Source organism: Zingiber officinale, chromosome 10B (genome assembly GCF_018446385.1).
Source record: "Zingiber officinale cultivar Zhangliang chromosome 10B, Zo_v1.1, whole genome shotgun sequence".
In the NCBI taxonomy this organism is placed as follows: domain Eukaryota; kingdom Viridiplantae; phylum Streptophyta; class Magnoliopsida; order Zingiberales; family Zingiberaceae; genus Zingiber; species Zingiber officinale.
In genome coordinates this window covers 25,334,148-25,342,669 of record NC_056005.1, presented here as the reverse complement: position 1 = coordinate 25,342,669, position 8,522 = coordinate 25,334,148, and positions in this window count along the sequence as shown.

Below are 8,522 nucleotides of genomic sequence, written 5' to 3'. Positions count from 1 at the left end.
TAACTTATTATTTCATATTTTATTGTGCTAACTCTATTTTACAGGATATGTTTTATATTTTGGACTAACACATCTTGCAGAGAGAGAAAAGGACTTAAAAGTCTCAGATGAACAGTTCTCGAGGTGCCCTCCATAGAGCTTGGAGGCGCCTCGGGTGCCTTGGTCAAAAGCCTCGCACAGCAAGGTGCGAAGGCGCCTTCCAAGGAGATGGAAGGCACCTTGAACGCTGGATGGAGGGCACCCTTCATAGAGCTTGGAGGTACCTTCGGGTGGATAAGCATCAGACGTCGCGGAGCTTATCAACGCTACAAAATCAGGATAAGTATCCCCGCTGAAGGCGCCTCTTATGATATGTAACTTAGGATATGAGTTCTGTTTAGAATTCTAATGTTTTTTTTCCTTCTTTATGTTGCTTGTAACCTAGATCTATGCCTAGTAGGTTTTGGCCATGATAGAAATGAAGGCCTAGGAGAGTTTAAAATTTAATCTATCATGCTCATGACTTTCTTTATGATATGGTATGAAGATTTCTTAGTGTTTTCATACTTGTATGTTGCTTGGAACCTAAATCCATGCCACTTTAGGGTTTTAGGATTTCGGCCATGATAGAAATGAAGGCCTAGGAGAGTGTAAAATTTAATCTATCATGCTCATGATTTTCCTTATGATATGATATGAAGTTAGCTTGATATTCTTATGCTTGTATGTTGCTTAGACTTAGTTTCATGCTCCTTAAACATTCGGCCATAACATGATTAAAATACATAGGAAGCATAGAACATAAACTAAACATGCTCATAATGTTCCTTATGATATATGATATGAAATTGGTTTAGGGTTCACATGTTTTTATGTTGTTTGTAACCTAGGTTCATGCTTGGCAAGTTTCGGCCATAACAAGATTAAAAGACCTAGGAAGCATAGAACCTAAACTAAACATGCTCATAATGTTCCTTATGATATATGATATGAAATTGGTTTAGGGTTCACATGTTTTTATGTTGTTTGTAACCTAGATTCATGCTTGGCAAGTTTCGGCCATAACAAGATTAAAAGACCTAGGAAGCATAGAACCTAAACTAAACATGCTCATAATGTTCCTTATGATATATGATATGAAATTGGTTTAGGGTTCACATGTTTTTATGTTATTTGTAACCTAGATTCATGCTTGGCAAGTTTCGGCCATAACAAGATTAAAGGACCTAGGAAGCTTAGAACCTAAACTAAACATGCTCATGATGTTCTTTATGATAAGTGTTATGAAGTTGGTTTAGGGTTCAAATGCTTTTATGTTACTTGTAACCTAGGACAATACCTTGCATGTTTTGGCCACTCCATGGAATTAGGGTTAGAGACCCAATTATGATTTACTATGTGTCTCACATGCTATGATATGAATTAGGAGATGCTAGTTAATGTTTTCCATGCATGATTATGTTTCCCTATGATATGTCATATGCTCATTTATGTATGCTTATGAATCATGCATGATAATGACTCTTATGATGGGCTATATGCTCAAGTATGCATGCTTTATGATATGACAAGTAAAGGCCTAAGAGATGCTTCCCTATTAGTTGGGACTAAGAGCACTCTTTATGATATGACAAGTAAAGGCCTAAGAGTTGCTTCCCTATTAGTTGGGACTAAGAGCACTCTTCATGATATGCTAAGTAAATATGACAGGCTATTTTACTTTTTATGTGGCTTGTACCGGACCTTAGTGTCCAAGGGATGGGCTCCTTAGTTCGCCCCTAGGTCGACGGACATAGTACGGACCTAGTTCCCTAGTAGGTTCGGGACTAGCTACCCGTCCTAGGGATTGCGCGCATTTATGTTATGTGGTACATAGCCGGACCCTCATGTTGAGATTATATTTAAGTATTATATGATATTTTTTTTAAAGACATCTTGCACATGACATGACGCATGTTTTTGAAAGACATCTTGCATATACTTTTATGATATGATAGGTTATAATATGATATGATATGACATGATGCTCTTTTATGATATGATATGATATGACATGATGCTCTTTTTATGATATGATATGACATGATGCTCTTTTATGATATGATATGATATGACATGATGCTCTTTTTATGATATGATATGACATGATGCTTTTATATAGAATGATATGATATGATATGTTATGATGCTCTTTTACATGGTATGATGTTTTAGATGATTATGTCTCCATGCTATATGCTTATGTGATTATGCTATGATACATGATTTTTGTGAGTAGGAAAGGATATTATTAAGCTTGTGTGCTTATAGTTTACTTTCCTTGTACCGCAAATAAAGGTAAAGGATGGATAAACTAAGGGAGCAGCAGGAGGGGCAAGAGATGTGTGTGGTGGTGGCTCGGCTAAGGAAAAAGACCTACTTATGTTAATTTATGCTTGATATGAACTATGTCTATCTTATGTTAAGGTTTTGCATGATTACTTAATACTTATTCATGCTTATGTTGGAAATTGATATCATGACTTTTTAAATTTAAAAGTATGCTTAACATGATCATATGATTATAAATGTTTAGATAATTAGTTATTGGTGTTTAAAAAGAAAAGTAAATTAAAAAGAATATAGAAATAAATACTTCCGCTGCTTAGAAATAGATTAATATGCATGTATGTTCTCTAACCCCGTCATACCCTAAGGGCGGGCGTTACATTAGTTGTTGGTATATTTTTACTATACTTAATTAACTATACTTTAATTTGTAATATTTTGGATTAATAGTGAATTGCCCAAAGTAAACACTCAACGAGTGTGAGCCTTGGAATAGGTGTCGTCATAGGCTCCGAACTAAATAAAACCAACTTGTGTCATTATTTTCTTTAATTGTTCTTATTCTGCTGCAATTTACTCGATTCTTTTAAAACACACGAATTAGCCACGGGCGATATTCACCCTCCGCCCCTCTAACGCTTTTCGATCCTACAGAAGTTGTCACAGGCTTCGAACTAAGTAAAACCATCTGTGTTAGCGTTATTTTTTGTTTTCTTAATTCTGTTATGTAACTCGTTTTAACTCTCATTTTTTTAACGAACGCTATTCATCCCCCTCTAGCGACTTTACGATCTCACAATATCATATCATTGCGGAGATATCTAAATCTCTTTTGGTCATAATAGGTAGGTTATCTTCATTTGATTGACCTCATCACCGTTGAAATCAGACGTGATAGAGGTGTACTACAGCCCAGGGGGGACGCACCATGAGCAAATGATAGAAATCGAAGATTAAAAGGGAGAAAGGAGAAGGAGCTTAATGGGAGAAGATCGTCGGTGAGAAGTAGAGAGCAAGAAGCAAGGAAGACGTCGACAAGAACAAAGGAGACGATAAGAGTAGAATGAAGAAACGAAGGGTTAAAAACCCTCAGGATGGCTGCCCTGAGCCGTCCGATCAAGGGTTAGGAAAATAAGGTTTAATCTTGTTTGAATTCAAAAAGGTAGTTGTCACATCAGATCTAAACAGTCGCCTACCACATCACATATGTGGCGACAGGAAAAAGTGGCACGTGACATTCGATTACAGATGGCATTAATAAGGAATGACAGCGCATGATTAAAAGATGTGGTTGACGTGCTTTACATTAATAGTAGAGGATTTGAACGGTTTCCAAAAAATTATAGTGACATCAGTGGCAATTAAAAGACACTAAGTGAGGGTGGTCGCTCGGAGAAGAGATCAGAAAGAAGTCACAAAATGGTTAAGTGTTATCTGTGTTAGATCCAAGCGGCACCAACCTTGGAGTTTGAGTAGTCAATCGAGAGAATGATCAGAAAGAAGTTAAAAATTGGATGTGTCGTCAGTGATGGCTTCGAGTGACATCAACCTCAGAATGCCATAGCCTAGCGGCAACTCTAAAACCTAGTACATCTGGTAAGGGAGAAGTCAACTTCTTGACAAATAGCAGGGACAATGAATACCATAGCTGAGCGATGACTCTAAATCCTAGAAAACCCGATCGGGAAAAAGAGTTGTAGAATGTACTAAATTGTTTAGTCAGTCAGACTTGTAGGGAAGGCTTGTGATACGGTGATGAAGAGTATGTTGTTTGCTACTCGGAACACCGTTCTGTTTCCCTTGTACAAAAATTTATACAAGTACAGAACTTAACCTAGCTACCCATGTGCTCTACTGAAGATAGACTTCGATTGCAAACGATGCTTAACAATATTAATCCAAGTTGCTCTTCAGAAGTTAAACTTGGATTGGAAACGATACTTAACATTTTTACTCCAAGTTTAACCGATGTGATCTTCCTAAGTTAAATCATATTATAAAAGTTAATTAAATATCTATTTCAAAAATTGGCTTCCAGGTTAAATATGGCGAGGCACTAGGCCTTCTTGGTTATGAGATCATCTACCACTTCCTAGACAAAGCCTTTCGAAGAAATTGGATATTTAACTTCTTACAGTAACCCTAGGTTTAACTACAGAGACCACAATAGAAACACAAGATCGAAACGTAAAATCAAAATACAAAATTGATAGCACGAAATCGAAACATAAAATCGCTATCCTCTTATGTTGGTATTTCAGAATCCATACAAATAAAACTAACTAATTAATTCGAAGCGGAAATCATTAATTAGTTATACCTTTCTTTATAGCTAAAGACCTCTTGATCTTCTGTTGTATTCCTCTCCTCCTCTTAGACATTGTGTGGACGACGATCTACCAAGATAACTCCACCCGAACCACTTCTTTGCCTCCAAGAAACTCGAGCCACCAAGGGATGCCAAAATAGGAAATTCCCTTCTTCTTCTTCTTCTTCCCCTCTAAACAACCGGCCACCAAGGATCTCTTCTTTTCTTTTCAAGTTTCGGCCACCAAGATGAGATAGGTGCCGACCTTAGAAAGAAGTAAGGGAAGAGAAGAAGATGGTGTCGCCGACCTAAGAGAAGAAACAAAGTGAGAAGAGGAAGAGAGAGGGCCGACCACAAGGAAGAGAAGAGAGGAGGCAAGGCTTAGGTTGTATGTCTCATGAGGCACTCTCTCCTTCTCTTTTATAATCCTTGGTCACGGCAAAAAAGGAAGTTTTAAACATAATTAAAACTTCCTTATTTATGACCTCCCTTTAAAAAAAGAAAATTTTAATAATAATTAAAATCTCTCTCTTTTAAATTTCCTATTGTGCATGCCAATAAAGGAAAGTTTTAAAATTAATCTCTCTCTTTTAAATCATGGTTACCAAAAAGGAAAGTTTTATCAAAAATTAAAATCTCTCTTTTAAGGAAAGATTTTAAAATTTAAAACTCTCTTTTAAAATATGTGAATGACTATAAAAGGAAAGATTAAAATCTCTCTTTTAAATTCCCTTAGTATATGGCTATAAAAGGAAAAGTTTTAAACAAAATTAAAATATTTTTTTTAACCATTGTAGATAACTACAAAAAAGGAAAGACTTTAACAAAAATAAAATTTCTCTTTTAACCATTGTAGATAACTACAAAAAAGGAAAGATTTTAACAAAATAAAATATCTCTTTTAACCATTGTAGATAACTACAAAAAAGGAATAATTTTAACAAAATAAAATCTCTCTTTTAACCGTTGTAGATAACTACAAATAAGGAAAGATTTTAACAAAATTTTATTTTAAAACCAAAACTTCCTTTTCCTTTTCTAGTGATTGGCCCTTAGCTTGGGCACTAAGCTTGGCCAACCACCTCTTGGCTTCCAAACTCATGTTTGGCCGACCCCCTTGCTCCAATCAAGGATGTGTTCGGCCCATTACTTGGGTAAGAAGTGGACTTTATGGATACAAGGCTTTATAGATGCTACAACAGGGACCGAGAGGAGAAATTGGTTTTGATCTCCTGATGAGCTTGAGCTTCCTGTGTTTGCCCCGAACACCCAATTCAAGTTTATCAATAATAACTCATACCACTAAAGAGTTATTATTGAACTACCGCACCAATTCTAAATTACATTATGAGCTCCTTTTTATCATGAGTACATTAATCTCTCTGTGTTTAAGATATCGAATGTCCACTAATTAAATGAGTTACTGACAACTCACTTAATTAATATCTAGCTCCAAGAGTAGTACCACTCAACTTCATTGTCATGCCAGACTAAGTCCACCTGCAGGGTTTACATGACAATCCTTATGAACTCCTCAAGGAGACATCATCAACCTAAATTACTATGACACAGTTTCATTCTATAATCAACAACACACCATATAAATAATATCATTTCCCAACTTATCGGGCCTATTGATTTAACGAACTAAATCACACCCTTTGATAAATTAAAAAAATAAATATTAAGTATACGTACTTGTTATTATATTATGATTAAGAGTACACACTTCCATAATAACAGAGGTTTTGTTTTTTTATATAGTCAATATAAAAATAAACTACATCAAATGATTTTGCTCAATATACTCATAGTGTACTAGTGTAATTTTATAGTTAAGATAAACTAATATTAAATTGCACTACAACCACTCCAATGGTTTACCCCATTCCATCTTGGTTATGAGCTACTATTTATAATTTATAAGAACTGATAACATGATCTTCTGTGTCACACCAAACACCATGTTATTTACAATATAAATTAAATGGACAACTACATTTAACATAAATCCAGACATTTGACCAATGTAATTCTTATTTCAAAATAAATGTTCATACAAAAATCTAGGCTTTTAGTATGCATCCCAACAGAGGACCCCACCAAAGATGTATCAAAGAAAGGAAGAGTGGTTGACGTGGAGGTCAAAGTCAAGATAGTCAAAAGCCTGGATCCATCGATCGGGCCCCAATGCTGGTCGGACGTGGTCGTCCGGACAATTGCTCATGGAAAGCCTGTGACTGGGGTTAAGGGACAAACAATGAATCCTCTAGACCACTGTGTCGTTCGACCAGACGTCATGACCAATCGGACAAAAGGCAACCCTCCAACAATAGGAAAGTTGAGTGAAGGAAAATATCTTTATTTGATGTGACTGAGCTGGGATGTCCCCGCCGAGCAGCCCTTGGTCTACCTATAGGGGGACCCACCTATATATCTCCTTGTACTCTTTTGGAGGTTTGTGCCACTGACAATAGAGCATGTCTAGTAGGCAAATCGTACTTTAGAAACTTTCAGTCTGTCACATCAGATATTTGTGTGCTCGCTTAAGGAAAGATGTCAGAGACACTTTTTGATTTGTCTTTGCATAGGATGTTTTGAAAAATGTGTATATGCTTTGAGATGCACGTACAAACGTTACAGTGACACTATAAAAGGGGTTTCCATCCACAGACGGAGGTATACGTTACTTTGTTATTTAACACACTCATTGCTGCAGCTTTTCTACTATTCTCGACTATATCGAGGACTAACTTGAGCGTCGAAGGGCCAACGCTGGAAACCCCTTCTTGGCCTGGCACTAACACTCCTTGCCTTACAAGATCGGATGAAGTTTTCATCCAGTCAACCGCAAAGCCACGTCCCCAGCTAACCATCTTCTCCGCTTTTAGATAGGATCAGACTTAATGGATCATTTCTAGTCCTATGTTAGTGTCTTGTGTACCCTAGTGAACGTATGACTAGGGGCCCTAGTGATAAGGATATCCCTTTAACCGGACTTCCTAGGCAACCACTTCTACTCAGTAGCATTGGATACCAATAGAGATAACACTCTGATATTACCGTCATAGGGGTAGTGTCGGCATTGAGTTAGACTTTCTACATACGCATAAGGGTAGAGGATGGGTGATAGGTAATTCTTAGTACATTAATGAGCGTTACAATGAAACCAAACTCCTAGAATACTTCCCTAAACCAAGGTTCTGCGACAAACTCTCCTTCCTAGTTCTTTCTTCTCTTTACTTCTCTCTTGCCTTATTGTGCATAAATACACAGCTTTTGATTGTTTTACTGATTCACCGCGTTATGTCTCTAGTGCTTGTATCCAATCCCTGTGAGTTCGATATCTTTTATTACTAATGATGTAGTCATGTACTTGCAGCTTCGTAACACTTAATAATATTTAAACGAACCAAACTCTAACCAAGCTCAAGCCAAGTTTAAATTGAGAGCTCGATAGCATTTAAACGAACCAAACTCAAGTCAGCTTCAAAGAAGCTCAAACTCATAAAAAAAAATAAATAAGCCAAGCTTGAACAATAATTTTAAAGGCTTGGTTTATTTTAATCTCAACTTAATTTGGCTCGGTTACCTTATTAAATAAGCTTGAATACCCTCAAAACTTGGCTAGACTTAGTTTGTTTATAGCCTTACACTCTCTCTCTATCCGTCCTTGGATCAAATCCCCTCTCTATGGAGACTGAATAAGACCATATCTCTTAGGAGAAGCATATAACAATTGTAAATATTCTACGACACGCGTCACCAGATGAATGAAGAGGATATTACGAGGTTGTCAGTGGTCTCCTAGATGCCCTCTTTCAAACACATGACATTTAATAAATGGAGAGACAAGTAATGGTGGTCAGATCTGATCCCCTCACTGACACATACAAGAATGATGGAG